The following is a 22,528-nucleotide window of genomic DNA, read 5'->3' on the forward strand; positions in this document are numbered from 1 at the left end:
CACAGTACAAAGACGTTTGGAGCCCGCCACCGTTTTGCAATTGCACTTGAGTGACAGCTGCCTCTCGGCTGCCGAGAGATGCAAAGGGTGACCAGTTTGATGCGCGCTCGGCAAATGAGTGTGTATTTGTGCTTCACAACATTTTTGGATGTGAACAGACTGGTCGAGTGCAAGGTTCCTCGCAACCCACATAAGCACACTCCGATCCAGAGCAAGCTGGCGAAATCACCAGGCGAGCCAGCAATCGATTGAGCCATAGCTTCATTTTCACTTGAGTTTCATGTCTATTTGTTTTAGGATCAATCCGTTGTTTCTTCGTGTGCCCTTTCTTCGTCAACCTTTCTGTCCATTTTCCATATAGCATCTGCCACCGCTAAATGTCTTGGGTTACCAAAGCTCTGCAAACAAATCATTGCATCGCTTTACATGATCAAAGCTATTAAAGCAAACTTCTACGCCTCATTTAAAATACAATTGCTAGATTGGACTGAAATGAGGCTGGCTGGCTGGACAGTTGGACAAAAAGAATTTGACAAAATGGCTTGGCACTTTGCCAACACACTATGACCATGTAGTGCGATTAAATGTTGAATCTGACATCATTTGCGCATTTCAGGATCTACAACTGGCTATAAATAGTATCTCAATCAATGACGTCCATTCGTTTAAAACACCTGTAAGATTTGCGCATTTGGATGAACCAGTTATTGGGGGAACATGGAAATCCGTAACTCTCGTCAAACGTTTGACACTGACATAACTGCTACTTTTCATAAAAAAAAATCCCCCCCAAAATCCAAGCAGTTGGGAAGCCATTAAACACTCATCTTCTTACTTGAGTACTAATGTATTTGTTGTGTAATTTTGACACAGTTTGAGGGGACGAGACTCAAATCAAAAATTGATCTCATTCCACGGCCCACTCGACAAGTTTCAGTTCGTCTTGATTATGGCGACACCATACGGACAGATGCGGTAGTGTTTTGCATTCACATTTCCCAGGAGTTTCTGTTGCCACGAGTGGTGGCTGTGGGATGGATGAAGAGCACTGAGGGGATGAATATAATTGTCTCCAAACCGTATCTAATGTTGAAAATACACGTTTTTGTAGCCTATTCTATTGTACTCATGTGTGCGGCAGGATGTTTTTGTACTGGTAAAAGCAATACAGGGTGATATCAAAGTCAAAGTCAAAGTCTCCTTTATTGTCAATTCCTCCGCATGTCAAGACACACAAAGAGATCGAAATTACGTTTCTCACTATCCCAGGGTGACAAGACAGAGTTCATAACGCACATACAAGTAAACAACACAAGAAAAATAAAACAAGAAGATGAACATAGAAGAGTGATAGCACGCTAGCCGCTCCCGATGCACAGCAGAGTCCGGAAAGATGACAATCTACCAGGCCACTGTGAACACGAGCACGCAGCAGGCACGCACTGTCCGGTTCGTGGATCCTATCAGGCGAACGGAACCCATCTTGTCGTCCCGCGAACGAACGTACGCCAGGAGAATGGAAGGCACGGCTGGGAGAGCTGGTTTGGCCGCAAGCCTGGCCCGACGTCTTCGCGCTGGCCCCCTTCCGCTGCCTCGCAGACCCGCTGCCGACGCATCCCAACAATGCTCCAGGACGAAGCAGTCCGAGCTCACGACGCAGTCCGACCGGGGGAGGAAGAGCAGGCCAGTCCGGCGTCGCTCCATGACGAAGCAGTCCGAGCGCCCTTAATCTCTCCCCACCAAAGTCCAGAACGCCATAAAACCCACTTCCGTGAGCATGTCCGCCTCATTGTGCAGAGGTGGTAGGTTTGAGTCTGGCTCCGGCCTTTCGGTGTGGAATGTGTACCGTTAACCACTTTTAAGTCAACGTTTCATCAGAGGAGTTTTGAAAACATTTTATGATGGCCAAAAAGTTGTGTGGTGCTCCTTTAATGAGAGCTCAACGAGTCTGATTGTTTTGCCCTTTTACTTTTGACCCATGTTAATAAATGCTAATCCTGTCGCGCTAACCTCTTGGTATGTAAATGTATGGGGGCTTTATGGTAATTATTCAAATCAATCTCTGAATAACCTTTGAAGCAGAGCAGACTGAACCTTATCCTTTGTACGCTGGTTAAACATTTGAAAGCACGCTATGTGTTTGGGGCCCACATGTCGGCGGCGAGGCCAAGCCCTCTGACCGCGTGAAAGAGTGGCGCCTGTTGTGATAAGAGTGGCGGCGCTTTTGGCGAAGGTGGCGAGCCATGCAAATGAGCGCTACTTTTTTGCACCTGCCGTCTGATAAGCGTGACGCTAATCCCTCACCTCCGCTCCGCCACTTCCCTTTTTTCTAATATGCGCTCAACCTTTCTCATCGTCGCTTCATTTGCTTTCCACCTCGTTGTCAGAGGTAACACCCGTCCTTCTTCGAGTCTCATTTTTGATTTTTGCCTCTTCTGTGTCACAATGCTTTATTGTCTTCGCGACTCTCTGGCGCCTCGTTTGACACTTTCGAGCGCTTTGCTCTACTCCACAGTCCTGCCTGCATCTTTTCCCGCCTGCTGATTTACGGCTGCTTGCCAGTGATGCTGATGAATGTTTTCGTTTCCGTGCTGCCGCTGATGAGAGTCGCGCGGCGACTGTCATCATGTATCACCACGACTGAGTGAATTTTAGAAACACAATGATCAAAGACTTATCATGGTAACATCCTAGGTGAAGCAGCATGTGGCTCATCACTCAAGATTATTGTGCTGTTGCTGTTGAAGTGTAAACAATTATAATGTGCTCCCTACTTGACATGGTTATTTTAAAAACAAACCCCGTTTGAAATCTCAATTTGAAATCTTGATACTGGTTTGGAACACCCAAATTGTGGTTACCCAAATTGTAACCCTTTAAAACTCATGGCATGTTTTGAAACTCTCTTTTCGACCCCTATCCCTTATTTGCTTCAAAACTTAATTTTGAACCATAAGAGTAAAATCCGTCAGTATTGCTCTAAATCTTGTTTGACACTATAACAAAGCTTCAAAAGCCCAAATTCAAACCCTTCAATTAAATCCCTAACCCTTTCTTTAAAGCCCCTTTTCAACATTTCAATCCTTTTTTTAAACCCAACCTTTGACTTGAAACCCTACTTCGGTTATCCAGTACAACCCCAAAAAAATGGGATGACAAAAAAGTCTTAAAATCATGCTCTAATATATTGAGCTGAGTGTGGTCACATTTAGTCGAGGCGAGGCGAGGTGTTAAATCTCGCTTCCTGCAGATAAGGACGTAGCTGCGCATACACTCAACAGTCTATGAGGCAGGAAATTAAAGCCAGCAATTTTCACCAGTCCTCCTCCTCCTCTTTTTTTCTTTCTAACTGCTGCCGCACGCGAATCGCACTCATGAATCTCAAACAGCACGTTTGCGTGGCACCTCCTGCGTCTGAATCACTTTGGACAATTTGCCTTTGATGCCGCTAATATTGGCTTTGACCCGAATCCTGTTTGGACCCTGGGCAGGTAGATGACACGCTTTCTCTTCTTCCTGCCGTCAATTAACTGTTGCTGGTGCAAAAATAAGAAACAAAGTGACGGCCCACGATTGGGCTCAAATCACTGTTTCAAAACAAAATGGCTGACTTCCTGTTCGATTTAAAGCATGGGTTGTTGAGAATTTTGTGTCCGTTCTATTATGAAAAATATGTCTTCTGAAATTTTTTAATAACTGGTGAAAATGCGGTTTGGTGGTAATTTCTCCAAGTCTCAAGACTTTGATTCAAAGTGGCTCTTTCAAACCAAAATGGCTGACTTCCTGTTGAATTCATGAGCGCTTGAAACTCTTGACGGTCACGTCCAACCAATTTTAGACTGATCAGTGAAACTGGTAATGGGGGCTACTTTCGTTAATTACCAAGTTAACCTTGGCAGAGTTTCTGTTTAATTTTAATCCTTTTGTGTGCAGTGTTATATCAGACATGTCATTTATCACTGATCATTTGATCACTAAAACAGGTCTTGCTGTTTTTCTTTTTTTTCAAATTAATGGGATGCGCCAAATTGAAAAGTCTCTTTCAAAATTAAATGGTTGACTTGTTCAACTCCAAGTTTCGGCTCCTTGTGCCTTTTTCATGCATTGAGTGATGGTAGAAAATTTCATAAAATTTCACAGTGATTCGTAAGGCCAATTTTGTTTTTTTCATTTTTCTTTTTTTGTGTTGTGGACCCTTACAATCCTTAAATGTTCCAATAATAATAATAATAACAATAATAATAATAATAATAGGCTTCTTCGTATCCACATGATGTGATTAACAGCAAATAAAGAAGCCATTTGAATTTGTGAGGCAGCAGCAAACTCCAGGAGAGCGGCTGACCTCCACTGATGCATCGCATGACAAAGCAGCTGCTTAATCACAAATCTGTGAGCATTTTACAGCACCGGCGAAGGCGACATGGGCGGACCATGAGAAGAAGGCAAAATAGGCAGTGGCGCCGTGTTATGAAGACCGCACAAATCAAGCGTGTAGCGCATAAATCATACGCCTGTGTCAGCGCATTACTCAAAGAAATGGCCAGCGATTTTCTTTTTTTTTTTTTTTTGGACAAAATCCCATCCCTTTATTGAAGGGTTACACAGAAAGTCATCTTCAAGTAGTCATAGCAATCACATTTACTAGCATGAGCACCGTATTGTGCAGATAAAGCGTAGTCCGTGAAAGATTACACTATTGTACTTAAAAACCCTAAATCATGTTAAAAAATCTTTCCCTATCTTGAAATCCTATTTTTTAAGACCTGAAACCCAGATTGTTGACTATATTGAAATCTTGGGTTTGCCTTTAGACCCTAAACCAGAATTACATCACTAATTTGAATCCGAACCCCATGTTCAACACCCCAACCCTGTTTTAAAATCCTATTTTTAATCTCTAACCGAGATTTGAAACCTTTGTCTGGCACCCTAATCCATTTTTGACCCTTTACTTTGAAACCCTTATCCTGCCTTGAAACCATCATTTCAATCCCCAATTCTTTCCCGCGGTCCCAATTTAAATTCTTAACATTGTCTTGAATCCAAACCCAGGTTTGAGAACTTTCTTTGAAACCCCAATTCAGAGTTGAACCTTCAATTTTGGGTTGTCAAAATCTGGCTTGCGGGCCAAATTTGGCCTGCAGTGTAATTATATTTGGCCCACCCACCAAGACAAATTCTGCATCAACTTTATGTTTCAATACTAAGATTACAAATTGACTTCACTAATAGTGATATTACTTGCAAGTTTTATGACATTCAAAATGGCTCTCTGAAGAAAACTATGATCTGGCCCACAATTAAAATTCGTTGCTTTAATCTAAAACCCTGTCTTTGAATCTCAATTTCAAACATTGACCCTAATACAGATATAAAACCCTTGTCCAAAGCGGAAGCCTTCATTCAAAACCTCAGTGCTGGCTGGCCATTGGGCGATGATCAAGTGGCTGTCGAATCCCAAACCTGTCGGCATCATTTTCCAAAAAGTGGCGTCCGTTTCTTGGGATCCCTCACACAGCGCTGTTACCCACCAAGCTCAAGTCAATATACCAGCAAATGAACTGCGCTCATAAAAGCCACCATGTCAAATTAGATTAAACATGCGAGACATTAGTGGGCCTACCTGCAGAGGCATTTTCATTTTCACGCCATTACGTGGCAATTATGAGTTATTATTTGTTAATTTTCCCGCCATGGATGAACCAACAAAGCCAGCAGGACTAACAAGCAAGCAAACAAATGCGCTGAAACGCACGCAAATGAGGCACAGGTGGGGAGGCGGGAGGCTAATTGGACACCAGGAAAAAGGGCAAAAAAGATGAGAGGACGCATCTGGCTAGCAAGGAGATGATTGGCTGCAAAAGAATGTACTGTACACCCAAGGCATGTTCATCCTCTCTAAAATATTGTTTGGATGAAGTAGTGGGCGTGAACAAAATTGGCACCTTGGAGGCACCATGGACTCCAGCCTACCTGGCTTGAGCCTGTTCGATGAAGAAACATGAAATTTGGTAGATTGGCCTATAATGACTTGAATCACAATCACTTGTCCGAGAGACTCTGTCTGATTTTTCCGGAATATAAATGGCAGATTTTTTCATAGTTTGGCCGGGGATGCGACTTATACTCAGGAGCGACTTATGTGTGAAATTGTTAAGACATTCTATACATTTCACATATTTTCACACGAAACCGCAAGAGGGCGCTCTAGGCTCGTGGAATAATTGGAACTAAAATTGACAAGGAGTCTGATGTCAGCGACGTAGAAGAGGAAGCGCTGTATCTTCTACTTATGGGGTTAGCGGAGATGTTTATACGTGACAGAGAGGAGACATTGTTGGATTTAATAAGACATGGTTTGATAAAGTTGTTAGCACGTTATGTATGCTCTTGGTATTTGAATAACTCTTGATATGTTATGTTAGGCACGTTCTTAGTGCCTCGTTTATGTGTTTATGTAACGTTAGCGTACCATACCATTCAGCCTGTTGTTGCCTATTCTATTTTTATTTTAAATTGCCTTTCAAGATGTTCTGTTCTTGGTATTGGATTTGATCAAATTAATTTCCTTCCAAAATGCGATTTATACTCCGGTGGGATTCATATATGTATTTTTCTTCTTCATTGTGCATTTAATGCCTGCTGCAATTTATACTCGAGTGCAATTTATAGTCCGGAAAATACGGTACTACTAAATCCAAACCTCAAAAACGTCAACATTTAAGTTTTTTGTCAATGCATATGAGCGGCACAGTTTGGAGACTCGCAATGAAACCCGAAACTCTAAGAAGTCAACTTCATAAGGTCTGAGCTTGGGCAAACGACGAGATAATTCCGTTTGTTTCAAACAGCTCACATTTGATGGTGCAGTGGGCTAGATCTAGCCCATCGGCCTCCAGTTTGAAACCAGTGCTTTAGGCTCATCGTAAAAACAGTAGCGCTCTAATTGGCCGCCGTTAATTAGCCAGCTGGGTGTCCCGTCCCTGTGGTCTGAGCGCATTTGAAGACATGTCGGAACAAGGCCTTTTCCGCAGCTCAGCGGTGGGACCTCCTGATTGGGCCCTCAGCTTTTTTCGTTGACGTTGCAGAGAATTGTTTTCTTGTACCTGAAAAAGGCAAGCAAGGTTTTGTTGTGTCTGTGTGTTTGGTTTCCAAGTAACAGAGCACCTCTCAGCCATTTCGACAGCTTGTTGTTTGTTTTCTTTTGACGCCGCCTCTCGCCCTCCGAGGGCCGTTAAAATGAGCACTCTCTAATTTAACTTATTTGATTTAGCGGGCAAATTAAATGCGCTCGTCACGTAGCGCTTCTCAGCATGGCGGAAGCATTAGCGCCCCGCGTTTGCTTTGATTCTTTTCTGAAAAGCAATCATTTCTCCCAAAGTGCATCTCTGTAACCGCATTTGCTCTGATTAGTGTCGTAAAAAGACGACTCGTCGATTGGCCTTTCGGAGAAATAGCCGAGCGAGGCGCGAGCGCGCTCGGGTCAATCGTGGTGGGTGTTTTTTTTTTTTTTTTCGTCCTTGCTGCCGTGATGAGAAACAGCTTCTCATTTTGCAGAGGCGGGAATGAACACTCAGCCTCCAGCGTGATTATTTTTGTTTTCATGTGAGGATCTACAATGCTACTCACGTTTATGGCCTGCATCTTTAGACTTCAATGCAGCATTATTGCATCTATATATTTCTGCCTGGAGAAAGGATGTGACCTTCATCCTACATACAATTTTTGATCATGTCTAAGTGTCGTCTATCTGTCCAGGATTCAAGGTTTAATTTTGTAGCGATTGGACAAAGTTATTGATTGGCGTTTGTTTTTGAAGGAAAGAAATTGTTATCTGAAACCAAAATCTGAAAACATTTTTGTGCCTTTTCAGGCTTGGCTTCTTCAGGCTTTTTTTTTTTTTTTTGTGGGTCTACTCATCTTGACAATATGTTGCTGAGTCAAACTGCCTTTCTAAGAAGCAAGGTTACGTTGAAATTTCATGATCCTAACTGGCTTTGAGCGGTGAACTCGGCTTATCAGTTTCATCTTTTATGGCAGGTCATCCAAATTTACCACCGTGCTCTGGCTAAACACAATGGCGTGAACTCACAGGCTTCATAGTTTAGTATTGGCGATGAATTTAGTGTTTTGGGTTAAAATTTGGTAGCAATTGGACAAAAGGTTTGGGAGTAGATTGTCTTTGAAGCATCCCTGGAAATGGATCAAATATGCATTTATACAATTTCATTTCAGATCAAAGTGCAGACTTACTGTGTAGTTCCTATTTGATTTTTTTGAGTGTTTTTGTGGGTCTCTTCATAATAGCCTTGCTTACCAAATTTCTTGTTGCCAAGTCAGACAAGGAGCCAGGATCCTTGGAAAATGGCCGCTTCAAACAAAAATGCTAGACTTACTGTGACTTCTGGGGTTTGGTTTCCTGAGACTTTTTTGTAATGCAGCTTTACTCATGATACTCACGATTTACTCATGTCTACCAAATTTTGTCACGGTAAGTGAAACTAAGTTCCAGGACCGAGTTTACTAATTCACAGTTTCATGAATGGTGGCAGAGTTTGAAAAAAATCTTGATCAAAATATGGCTAACACCCCTACCAAATTCCCCGTTGCTACACGGAACGAGCTGCCGAGGGTGAATTTCAAACTTTTAGATTTTTGCGGCTCTACCTATGATTCGGAGGACTACTAAATTTCAATGTTGTTCAGCGTAACTGGCTTCGGGGCTGTGAAATTTAATGTTTCTCCATCAGTGCTACTATTCACAAAATGTGTTTGTAAATGAAGCCCCTTCCATCTTCCCTGGCGGCCCTGATGCACGCGAACGGTCGTGACAGCAGGCCTGGCAGGCAGGGAGGCCGACGACGAGATTAAATGAGGTTTCAATGAGGAGAACCATCAACGTGGCAACATCAGCCGTGAATCACTCAGGGTGAATGTTGGTGTCGAGTTGGGCAAGTCACGCCCTCAAAGTTCATCTGCAGCGAAGCAACTTCCTTTTGCGTAAGAGCATGTGATCAAATTTGGGGATTTTTCCAACCACGGCTTTGGTAGGATAAGTCGAGTAGACCAATAAGAAGGTCTTCCTCAAAAAAGACAGATGATCTACCATTTTGATTTGAAGTGACATTTTTAGGCTCACCCTAACCCACCCTGCACAACAGTGCTAGAAATTTGAACTGTATATACACATGTATGTTTGATTTGCCCCAAAAGACACAATACTAGTTTCAGGAACTTAAATCCAGTCCATAATTAAAAATATTGACAATCAAAAGAGGCTGTAAACTACAAAAAAGTCATTCCAGATCATTTCTTTCGATGAAAAGTTGCTATTTTTTCACCCTATCTTGCTCACACGTGTCTTCTTCCCTTGCGTCTGATTTTCTTTCTTCTTTCTGTAGCCAGGAAATAAATTTAGAACGCTACAGTCGGGATTGGATTCCTGAAGAGAAAAAAGGCAACGTTGCTTTTATAGGACATGCGCTCCATGACGTTCCCACAGGCAAAGAAGCCAGCCTGCAGGCTTTGACTTATGAGGCGGCTGCGCCGGCCTCTTCCCATGATGCTTTGGTGCTCGGCGGAAGGGGGGGGGGGGGGGGGACAGGAGGGTCCGGGGAGACCAGTTAGGGCAGCCAAGCGACCCGTACCTCGGCCCATTAAAAGTTTGCTTCGCAGCTTGTGGCTCGACAACAACAACAACAACAACAAGCGTTGTGGACGAGGAGGGCTGCTGGCCGGCTGCCCGAACGCCGTCCTGAGAGGCCACATTGGGGAAAACAAAGCGGGGCCACTGGAGTCCCTCAGGAGTCCATCTGCAGTCCCTTCGACAGCCATGAAGAAGAAACCATGAAAACCAAAGGCAACTACACCAAAATGACATCACAAGTACAAACATCTGATATCTATTTTGATTAAGATATTCCGATCCGTAACTTTTCTAGCTAATTGGTCACCCACAGTACCTGCCCAGTGTGAATGCTATTGCTTTGCGCTTTATTTATTACTCATGTGCAATGTTCTCTTTTGTACTGCTTCTGTGTGAGCTACTTCTACTGGAATTTTATGAGGGAGCAATCCCAAGAGGTGACTAAAGTTGAGTCTAATTCTGAGTAAGTCTGATAACTAGAACATTCAAAAACGAGTGTGATTCTTTTCAAATAAAAGGGAAACTGCTGAAAAAAATATTGTCATAGTTATAATAAAATTCGCAATATTCGAAAATGCCTCGCCTTTTGAGGGTTTCCCCAAAATGCTTTAGATTTGACTGCGCACGCTTGTCAGAGTCTATTTTGACGCTGGAGATGTGCTAGTGTAAATCCGCCGAGCGCTCCGCCCGCCATCCCCACCGCGCCGTTTCAGAGATGGACTTAATTAAGGCCAAAGTCGTGCGACAGAGGCGGTAAAGCTGCGGCTCTGCGCCGCTGATCCGTAAGGTGCAATGCAGGTATTTTCTCCAGCTGGGTGGCAAAGCGCTAACTTGCTAACGCCGGATTACCTACGAGGCCCTGTCAGCTCACTTTCCCGCTGGAGAGGGGGTCGCATCAGATGCACGTCAGGAGCTAGAGCATCATTGGTGCTTTTAGGGATTTTTTTTTTTAACTTCCCAGGAGGTCTAGAGAAGCATTTACAGGAGAATGATCATTTCTCCCTCTGAAGTTATTTTTTTTTGGGAGAGTTATGACTTTTCTAGGGCATAGTTTTATGTCAGTGATAATAGCCAGTTGAGGCATTTGTTTTTTGTTTTTCTTGGGAGATGTTGGACAATCACAACAGGTTTGAAAAGTGCTCATTTCTGTTCTGATGGGAAGTTACTGCATTTTATCTCAGTGGTGATGGGAAGTTATAATGTTTTTTTAAAAATTTTATTTCAGTAATAATGGACAGTCATGGCGCTTTCTCGTTTTTACTTCTTGGATGATGGGATTTGTGCCAATTACAAAACTTGGAAATGTTCTCCTTTTACTATTGTGCATCATTCTGGCATTTTCTTGTTTGACTTGTTGATGGCATTGACTGGTTTGTACTCATTGGGTATTTTGATATTTACAAGATTTGTAAGTAGTGAACATACACAATATTTTCTCATTTTACTGTTTTTAAAACAGGCAGATTTTTTTGTTTCACTTTAGACAGCTTTAACATTGATTTTGGTTTTATATTTAGACAAAGATTAGTTACATATTCTATGCGCAAATCAAATATTCTATGCGCATTGAGCTAACATAGCAGAGCTATTTTTATTGAAGTAAAATAAAATATATTTTTCACGTGATAGTTAACCCGCTCCCATCCTCTAAGAGGTAGAATGAAAAAATGAGTGCGATCAGCTCTCAAAGCTTTGTATTTTGTCAGCGAGAACAGCAGACAGACACAAGATTTCCCAACGAATCTGCTGGTCACAATCCTCTCTTGCAATTTGAACCAAGAAGAGGACGAAGAAGTATTAGTTGCAGTTCCGATAAAGCGCTGGCATTGCTTTGGTTCGGCGTGTTTGCGCGTCTCAAAGAGTTCGTTCGAAGGCTTTTCGACGAGGATTTGCTTAAGTCGTACGGACGCTGATGAGGCTAAACGGAATCTCGAGCTTCAACGCAGATGCGCCGAGAAAGACGAAGAGCAAGACGAGGATGAAGAGCGGCCTGAAGATTGTCTTAATCCAGACGGAAGATTTGCTCCAACAAAGAGACGAAGACGACTTTAGCTGAGATCTTTGCAAAGGCTTCTAAAGTGATCAAATCATCATGTCCTTGTCTTGAGGCACGATGAAGCGGCATATAGTTGCTCCATCAAGGTTATTTTAAGCTAAAGTTAGCAATGCTGATATTGTAATTACAAGGTGGCTCCATGGTGAATGTAAGTTTGACTGTGTACCAAACTCAACATGGCTCATTTTCAGCAGTTTTTATTTATACCTCACATGCTTGATCAAATATCTACTTTTTGCCCATTTTCTCTTCTTTCATTGAAAAGTCTTTTTTAGTGGCTCCACAAATATAATATAAGCAGAAGTTTTATTCATTTTATTTTATTCATTTTCAGTTGTGATGAATGACACCCAATTAAATAAATGAATAAATAAATGAATAAATAAATGAATAAATAAATGAATAAATAAAGTTATTTAAATCTCCAATTATTCAACTGGATGTTTTTAAAAAATGCTGATTCACTTTGCTTTTAAATAATCAAAAAACAATACAATTAAAAAACATTCATGTTAAGAGGCACATGTTATTTGCTCATCTTAAGTTTGTTACTGGAGTCAAATTCAAATTTGAGCCAGCTGTAAAATTTGAATATAGAATAGGAATAAATGTGAAAATATCCTGATATCAGACTGCAGTTTGTTATCCATATCGGTGTGATCATAATATTAATACCCCTTTTAAAGAGTCCATATAATAAATCTGAAAATAAAGCAATTTTGGGGAATCTGAACAGAATGTGTTCAGCTTGAATATAGAAATAAAATGTTCATCACTCTAGACTTTACATACAGTTTCTTCAGTATGTTAAACATCTCAAGATGTATTACACTCAGACAAAGTCGATACAAAGTGAGCGTGATGTTTGTATTATCATTTAACCTGTGCATTTAACCATGTCATAAAATAGAATAAAGTTCATTCTCTACAAGCGACTACATTCTGCCCACATTTTATTTATGAATCTATTCCTCCATATTTAAAAAAAAGAGGAGCCCTTCTGATGATTTGGCCCGGATATAAATTACATCCATTGAATTATAAAAATATTCATGTTTCTTGGCCGACAGTCGTCCGCCTTTTTCACAATTAATGCGACGACTTGGAAATAGTAACCACAGTCTGACTTTCTTCCTTTTTTAATTTTTTTCCCCCTCCTATATTTCCGCCAGTCCACGTCCGATGTCAAAGACTCCATTTTGGGTTGGTGGTGAAATACGAGAGTGCTAATCACCGTGAGCGACGAGCCGGGCCATAGAGTTCACACCGTCTTAATTAGTTTGCGGCATACGTGTAATTATTCGTGCATTTTTAAATTCACTTAAGGCAGCACTCGCTAGCTGCTGGCTGGCTTCATTTGAGAGGATCTGGTTCAAGGATGTCCCGCAGTTACAAATCAATCCCGCATTAGCCCCTCAAAGCTCCGCGTAATTACACTGTTGTCTTACCCCCCCTACCTCACCATGGAGAAATGAACCGACGGCGACCAGCTGCTGAGATACGCCTGAAAATATTCAGGCTTTGCAAAACCGTCTTTTTCTAGCAAAAACTGGCAATTAGACGATCTAGCCCTCATTATATTATTTGATTTTATTATTTGATTCACCTCATTAAAATACATTGTAAAAAGTGAATACAAAAATAAAATAAAAGAATCTGAAAGAACGCAATCACAAATAATTTCATCAATCTCTTCCAGCCTTCCCCATAAAAGTACAAAAAAATGTAGTGTTATTTAATGAGGAAAATAAAACCTCACAAATAGAAACACACACAATGGAACAATAATCAAACAATTTTGGACACTGCATCAGTTAAATGACGCTGCTTACAGTATGCCTACCTTGACCACTTGGAGGCAGTATAACACAGGTGGATATGGAGTGGAATTCATGATAATGTCTGCGCTCATCAGTACAGCGCTAATAAATAATTCTATGCAGAGGATAAAGAAAGTATGGGGAGGCACAATCTTATCTGCTCATCGGTCCATTGCTTATGGATTTAAAGCACGGCAGCATAGATGCTAATTTCAACTAGCACAAAAATCAGTGTTATTCGCTTTGTTTTATACCTCTAAGTTTTAGAGTCAACATCAACTGTGAGTGGCCATAAAGAATCGTGACATGACCAAATGAAACATCAGCTTAAATTTGTAACCCAACCTCTAACACCAAGCAAAACCCAAATTCAAATAAAAGTTCCTAACTCAGCCCCAAATCCGTTCCTATCGTAACAATTTCGGCTGTATGTTCACAATTGATCTTCTTTAGAACTCAGGTCAAGTAAAAAAAAAAAATCCAAAAACTTTTTTGCAGCATCATGTTTCCTAGCTGCTCTGAACATGGTTTCTGATGAAAATTTGGTTGCTAGAATAATAATTAAGCAGCACCCACTTTCGTCAATCTCAGGGAGCTGCCATTTTGTACTGTCTCTAACCCTCTGCTCACACGTGATACTCACAATAGAATGCTACGTCAGTTTTAGTCGACAGCAGGGGGCGGTGCTGCATAAATGTTGGGCCTCCCTGGATGGTTGAAAACAGGTGGATTCATCGACTTTCTTATTCCACCAACACAAGAATAATTAGAATAGCACGTTTAGTCGTGTGGGAGCAAAGACCATTTTTGACTCGACTTCCATTTTAAGCGAGACATCCAACTGCGATCAACTTTATCAAGCACATTTGTTGTTGGCGTTTATTCCAGAGAGAGACGCAGCAAAACAAATTTAAATATCAAAACAACATGCCGTCGAAAAAGAAAAATTAATTTTAAGTTTGTTCATGGTAACTAATTGCCGGAGTGCTTTGATGGACCTTCATAGTCAAGCATCACTTTTCAAACTCAGCGAGCGAGCTTGCGTCGGCTCAGCTCCAAGGTCTCGTCTATAAAAACAGCAAAACGTTCGCCGCCTTTTGTCTCGTCAAATGTCGCTAACGAGGCTGCCATTCATTCGCTGCTGAAAAAAACAAACAAGCGGCACAAAGCACTGCGAGGCGGCGAGGGCGACACATTCAAAGGCAGCCTTCGCGTCTTTCTGAGGTCGCTCGTCAGAAGGTCTTACAAATGCATTGAAAATATTACGATTCGTTGGATCTTATTTTATATTTTTAATTACTGCCAAACCAGAAGAAGTTTTGCGTAATCTATCGGGACTTAACAGCGACACACAAGGATGTTGAGGAAGTGGCCAAGTACGTTACTATGTACTAGCTTGGAGAACAATTTGAAAGTAGATACCAACCACCTTCAAATTGGCTTTGGAGTCCAGTAATTAAGACAAAGTTGACTTAGAATTGGACCTCATATTATATGTGCATTAAAAAAAAGAAAATAAAATAAAACATCTTTGAAGCAGCCTTTAAAATCAAACAGCATTTGAGGTCATCTGCTTCCCCAATCCAGCAATTCAGCCATTGACCTAAAACTGGACTATATTGTATTTTATTTGAAGGGGCCGTTGAATCAAGACAGTATTTCGATGTCATTTGTCCTCACATTTGTATATCCAATAATCCTCAAAGGCAGTAGTAAAGTTCCTTCTTTTAAAAATGTGAAAAGAAGGCTATATTTGAAGTTAACTTTATATTGCAATGGACTCATTTGATATATTATTTTAACATCCTTTTTGTATCCTCTAATGAAAACTGTGTAAGAAATCCACATTTGAAAAATCGTTTGGACTTTTAGAGTTTATGATGTCACCGGCCTTCAACATGCCCACTTATGAGAAATCGACAGAACTTGTTTTTTTTTCCATCCAAACTGCTCTTTTGGCATTACATTATATCGCAACATTGATGCTAGTTTCATTAGCCTGTTTATGTTCTTTTCGATTGCATGTTAGCATTAAGCTAGTTCCTTTTGCACAAGGCAAAATGGTTTAGTGAACCAAAACTGAAATGATTTTTTAAAGTAAACTTCAACTTGGGGTAGCGATAAACATCTCTCTGGCCTTTTGAAGTCATCAAGAATAACAACGTCCGTCAATGCTTTTGCAAATCCTCTGGAAGGAAGCAGATGCTATATGAAGTCAGTCCATTTCCTGTCTGACTGCCACATCTTCCCAGGCGTATTTGCGGCTCAAATAAAAACATCTGGTGGCGTATTCGCGCGAGTTTGATATCCTGCTGCGGCGACGTTGAGGCGGCGGGCTTTATCCGCCGCCTCCATCGCGTATGAATAACACCTCGCCCGGCCACCTTCCCAAATCTCATTAAGTTACAAAACACGGGCCAGCCTGCAATTGTGTTTGATGTTTTTCCATGTACGCGTGCATCAAAATAAAATAAAAGAACGCCAGCCCAGGGCGACGATGTCAAATCATTACTTTTATTAACGGTCAGATGGCTTTTTAATAGAATCACTTTATTGCATGGCTCTCATTCCAGGAAATTTCATTCCTCCCTCTTTTTTTTGTTGTTTTTCATATTTGCGTCGCTTGGCCGCCGCCGCTTCTCACAACATCCTCACGATTTGCTCGCAAGTAGCTCTGCGTTTTCACCACCAATTGCATCCATTAAAGGCTAGGTGGAGGTGGACAAAAAAATATAAAAATAAATAAAACTGAAAATACATAAACAGCCTTAAGGAGAAGGTGAACACATCGAGACGGCCTGAGCACTTGAAAGTCAGACGGCACTTGAAGGCATAGAGCTTCACTCTGAAACTGAAACCTGATGACTTAAAATGTTCCCTATTTTTCCTTTGATTTATTATTAATACATTTGTCCTTTTATATCATGACATAATCTATCTTAAAAAATTAACCTCATTTTGGACTTCATAATTATTTTAATTCAACAAGACTGTTGCAGTTGAAGGAGGCTTCATGATTAGAACCAATTAACCCATTGAGGGACTCATATTTGGATTTTGTATCCTTGATAAAACTAAAAGGTCACATTTGCAGGCTCCTAACTTCAAGTCTGTCAAACATCCTTTAAATGGTAAAGGTTGCATTTGAAGGAGGTGCCAAATCAGGACAATTTTATGTCTTTTGCGAGCAAATCAGACACGTTGACTCAAATTTGAAATTTTTCTGATGTATCCTTACTTGAAACCTTCAAATACAGGACAATTGTGACACATGGACTAATATTTGGATGTTATCCTTGAAAAAGAAAGAACAATTAACATGAAAGAAGCTGAGAACATGGCGACATGATCACTTGAAACTCCAATGGCCCCTTAAGGCACCACACACTTGTCTGATTGAAACCAGATGAGTTCTAAATATTTTATTCATTCATTTCACACATATTCTTAATAATTATTAATTCATATTAATTCTTAATACAGACTCATCATAATCATACTCAATATTAAATAGTCTAGTTTTTTATAGCATTAAACCCAAACAACGTTATTCTACTTACAATTATTTCACTATAAGAATCACATGAGTACATATTACAAGAGATTAAAATGCAAATTCAAGGAAAATAAAAACTTAAACATACTTAATTTCAATGTCCTTGTACAAATCATGATCAAATTCGACCACTAATCTGAATAAAAAAATAAAAATCAGGATCCAAAGCTACTTTAACCTGCACACAAATGCACAGAAGCAGGCCAGTGGTTCAGTTAAAAACATATATAATTTAAAGGAAATAAAAAGGAATACAAAGCACTCACAAACAAGGGGGGAAAAAAAGTCAAAAGCTGCAAAAAGTTCAACAAAAGAAACTCCAAAAGGTAGACCTTTTGATAAAGTACATGTAAAAAATGACTGTAAAAAAGTAACAACTTGTTACTGCTTCAGCAATCACAAGGTAAACTTAGGAATTTGGTGGTCAAAACTACAGGCAACAACATTCTAAACAAACTACTAAAACAGCCTGGGTTGGACCATGGCCCAGTGCGGCAGCATACCACAATGAGAACGACCCAACCAGCATTGACCCGAAAGGAAGGAAATAAATACAGACATTGACGAGATAACGAAGAGCACACATGGCCAAGAAAGCTGATTGGAAGACACGAATGCGTGGGGCTAACAAAAATAGGTGGGAACAATTACTACTTGATGAGGCAGACATTGAAGATGAACACAAGGAAAACAAACCAAAATCAAAACTGAAACCAAACAAAATGACACAACCCAGCAGCAAAAAATTTGGTGGGCATGTCTAGAATGGGTAGACCCACAAAAAAGTCCAAAGAGTCATGCCTGAAAGACAGAGCAATCACCCCCCCCACCCGCCCCCCGTTTTGGTTTGTTTTCAAGTTGGCAGTTTAAACAAGTTTGCAAATTTGATACCCAAAAAAAGCCAGTTTAGTAGGCATGCCTATTCCGAGGCGACCCACAAAAACCTTTCAAAAGCCATGCTTGAAAAGACACAGGAAGCATAAAATTTTGGGTTGCAGCCAATATTTTGGATCATAATGGCAGTTAACATGAATACACAATTCTACCAATTTGTTGACTTTAGTGCATGCAATTTGTTAGAGACATTTATCATAAGTTGAAAAACAAAAACAAAAAAAAGTCGCAAACCATACCTAGAAAAACATGCAAAATCTGCCATTTTGGTTTGAAGCCACTATTTGGCCATTACCACAAAATCATACAAACAGCCCTCCAGGCCACTTGAACTTTACAACATGGACTTGGTGAGAAAATCCCCCCAAACATCTCAAGAAGTCAATTAAAGTCTGCCATTTTGTGCCATAGCTTGCTGGCAACTATAAAATAGAATGTGTTTGTTGTCATTGTACAACAGAGAAGTTGACATAACCTCTCATTCCAAATATTTCAGATGGATCACAACTCTCCGCAGTGACTGAGTGTCTGAAAGCAAAACAGCAATTATCAAGCCAAAGTACGAGAGCGTGATATGCTAAAAGAGTCAAATAATTGGATCTGGAGTATGAAACGTTTAGGGAGAACGCACCTTGCGAAGAAAGTTTATTTGGTGCTAACCTTTGATTAGCACCAGGATGCTCGGGCAAAAGCAGCTAATTATTGTCAAGATCAAGCCTTTAGCCATCTCATTATCTGCTTGTCATCGAGCCTCACTTCCTCACACTGGATGCGCTCGCCTCGCCTTCGGAACGCCAACATTTCTGTTCGGGGGCGTCAATTAGACCCCGTCGACATCGCCGCCGCCGCCGTAATGGCGATAACAACGCATCTAATTGGAGACTCAAAAGTTGTTCCGCACTCGACTTTTAGCGAAAATCAGTCACACGCCAGCCTGGTTATTAAAGATGGAGCACGAAAGGTCAACGCTCTTTTTCCAGCTTACGCTTGTAACATATTTTGTTGTTCAGCTTTTTGCTGGTTAATAATAAGAATAAGTACATCAATGTTGACTTTGAAAGAAGTCTGTAAAAACGGGAATGAATTTCTAGTTGTACATTTTTAAAATATTAGCTTGATCATCATCATTCTTAGTATTTTTTTTTAGAGATTGGGACTTTTATTCTAAAACTTCAAAACACTATTCTGGAGACAAATATTATTAGTATACAAAATCTCATCCAATACAGTATTCTAAGATATAACCTTATTTTGCTGAACAAATGGAACCATTTCTTTCCCCCAAAATAAACGAAAATAAAATATTTTTTTATATTCAATAGTCAGTATAATGTATCCTATGCAAAACCGAGTCAACTTTTTCTTCCTTTTACCAAAAAATAGATTTCTAAAAATATTCCTTTAAGATTGTGACTTTCTTCCTAAAAGTTTTCCTCATGAAAATCTAAAAAATGCATTCTAAAAACAAGAGAAACCACGCCCCATTCAGAGGAATCAACTTAAAAAATAAACTTCTCTCAAAAGTCTAAAATAATCTTATGAATAAATAAATAAATCTAAAATACTATCTAATACTATACTATACTAATCTACAACAACCGGCCATCCTTGTACCTCAACATCAATTTCTTCAAATCTTTGGTTAGAATCGAACACCTCTTTTGGAGCGAGTAGCTTTGCTGCACCAAAACGAGATGGGCTCTGATTCAGTGACAAAAGAGGCTGGCTACAGCTCCGTCCGGCTCCCCCTTCCCCTCCGGCTGTGTGAATATTTGATGGGCGGCGATATGACGCTTCACCTGCAGCTGTGTGAAGAAAGAAAAGAAGAAGAAAAAAAAAAGACTTTTATTATTCTTTGATTTGAGCTGGCTCACTCTGCCACTTTCCAACTGTGAATTATTAACTCGACTGCAGTGAGACGTGCCAGGCAACGACAGACGTTTCCTCACCCTGATACTTCAAAGCCTGTCGACTTGACGTGAAATGTTGCGACCAGCAAACTTGCATTACACCACGGGCGGGCGAGGCGAGTTTGTGTGACTGAAAGGAAAAGTCGGAAACTTCAAGGTCTTGTGCGGCACCCTTTGTATTCCCTCGTACTGGATTTTGTTGGTCACGTGTGCATTCTTGCTGATGTTAAGCACTGCACGCAACATCCACCCGTTCAGGGACCTCTCTAAGGTTAGGTTGAGTGTCCAACCTTCTCTGCCATAGATGAGAACAGACTCTACCGTCACATAGAAGAGGCTGAATTTGATATGGCGGGGGATGTTGGGGTTCCGTATACTGGGATCTCCATGCAAGTGCCTTCATCACATTTATCTTTCATCTATGGACCGGCCACATAGACTCTGTCCGGAAGAAGGCCCAGCAGAGGCTGTACTTCCTGAGACAGCTCAAGAAGTTCAACCTGCCGCGGGAGCTGCTGAAGACCTTCTACACTGCCATCATCCAGTCTGTCCTCTGCACCTGCATCACTGTCTGGTTTGGATCGGCCTCCAAACAAGACAAGCACTGACTGCAACGGACAATAAGGACTGCAGAAAAGATGATTGGAATCAACCTCCCATCTATCCAAGACTTGTACCTGTCCAGGACCAGGAAACGTGCAAGTAACATCTCTACAGACCCTTCTCACCCAGGTTGCAGTCTGTTTGAACTACTCCCCTCCGGACGGCGTTATAGAGCTCTGTACACTAAAACCAGCAGACACAGAGACAGCTTCTTCCCCCAGGCTGTCGCTCTGATGAACTCACACCACTCTTAGAGTCTCTGAGTCATTCCTGTGCAATAACATCCTGCTCTCCACACCGTTTTTGAATTGTCTACACTGTTTGTACTACGTGTCCTCTCTGCATCCATTGCAGCCTGGTCATCCTCGAAGAGGGACCCTCCCATCTGTGGTCTCTTCTCAAGGTTTCTCGTTTCCCCTAGCTGGAGTTTTGAGTTTTTCCTTGCCCTCTTGGGAGTTTCAGATCAGGGGATGTTTGAGAATATCTGCCATTTTTCACATGTCCTGAGTGTTGTTGTTAGTCACCTAAATGTTGAACAGAGGCTGTGATTTACCGAAGTCAAATTCCTTCTTTGGCACGCTCAAACATGGCGAATAAAAACTCTTGAATCTTGAATTTAGATCTTGCTAGCTAACTATGTAACTGACTAACTGACCGACCGACCGACTGACTAACTAACCAACTGACTAACTGACTAATGGACTAATGGACTAATGGACTAACCGACTGACCGACTGACTGACTAACTAACTAACTAACTAGCTGACCAAGAGACCTACCGACTCTACGACAGCCAACTAATCAACCAATCAGACGACCAACAAAATGAATGAATGACCAGCCAATCGACTGGGTGATTGATTGACCAACAAACCATACTACAAATAAACTACTGCCCCAGAGGACTTACACAATGTCAGATTTATTCTTTTTAACCTGAGGTATTTGTGCCTGGCATCAGCAGCCTCCATGATACCCGATACCTTAAAAGGCTGATGCCGACCATTTGTAATAAGGGCAAAGCTCACAATTTACTCGATTAACATCTGATGGATAACCTGAAAAGATTACTGCGTCACAGGCGGCACAAAGTTTCCGAGCTTTGATGAACTTCAGTAGTTTTTGCGCGTCAATTTTCCTTTCCCGGTGTTTGTTTCCCTTTTTCCTTTTATCTTTAGTTTGTTTAACTCCCCCCATTTAACGAGTTTGGCACTGCGACCTTCTGGCCCGGCGTACATTTGCTTTAAATCAGTCGATAACGCGGTGGCTTTCAGCGAAGGCGGTGATTATTTTGCTCTTTGCGCCGAGGCCTCAGCCAGACGAGGAAAACAACATTGATGTGGCACAAAAGATGAGCGAGAGGGGGAGGCATCATGGAAAAAAAGGTCAGCGTCTCTTTGTGCCGGGAGGTCGGGTGTGTTCGTCTTCATGCACCGTTTATTGATCTCGGCTCGGTGATGTCACGTGTCGCTCCTACACTGCCAACATTAGCGCTAAATACCCCACTTTTGCTTCTTTTCTTCCTTTTTTGCCGACACCATTTGTACACCAAAAATTTGTACACAGGGCAAACAGCGCATAAATGTGTCCTTGCTGAAGTTGAGGAAAAATCTATTTTCCCAGACAAGATACTTGGTTAGTTCTTCCAACTGATAGGTTAAAAAAAAAAAAAAAAAAAACTCCAACTAGACAAACCAACCTTTATAAAAGAAAATTGAAGCTCAAGCAGAATAATAGACTTTCACCTCATTTCAAATCGGAAAACTGATCCGATCTGAGTGAATTTGTGTTACAAGGTGACGGACTGAATTCAACTCGTAGGTCAAGGCACTTGGATGCTGTACCTAATGAAGCGGCTTTTGGGGAGTTATTGCGTTAAAGCTGCTTACGTCTCCCAAGAATGACATCACATCTTTCACATCACCACTCGCCGGCCCTCCAGTCACGCTTGCACGCTGGCAATTAGATTGGGATGTTTTGTAGACCCCCCCCCCTTTGTCTCCCCCCCCTGGCTGATGGGGGGGGGGGGGGACACTGATG

At 41.2% G+C, this 22,528-nt stretch overlaps 1 long non-coding RNA gene across 1 annotated transcript in view; it reads left to right on the forward strand.

Annotated features, from left to right (window-relative positions):
- Nucleotides 1–865: 865 nt before the first annotated feature.
- LOC125989237 (uncharacterized) overlaps nt 866–22,528 on the forward strand; it is a 39,755-nt gene continuing 18,092 nt past the window's right edge. Inside the window, exon 1 of the long non-coding RNA XR_007488630.2 lies at nt 866–3,491. This is a non-coding gene — a long non-coding RNA (uncharacterized lncRNA). The remainder of the gene's footprint in view (nt 3,492–22,528) is intronic.

Source organism: Syngnathus scovelli, chromosome 1 (assembly GCF_024217435.2).
Source record: "Syngnathus scovelli strain Florida chromosome 1, RoL_Ssco_1.2, whole genome shotgun sequence".
Taxonomy (NCBI): Eukaryota; Metazoa; Chordata; class Actinopteri; order Syngnathiformes; family Syngnathidae; genus Syngnathus; species Syngnathus scovelli.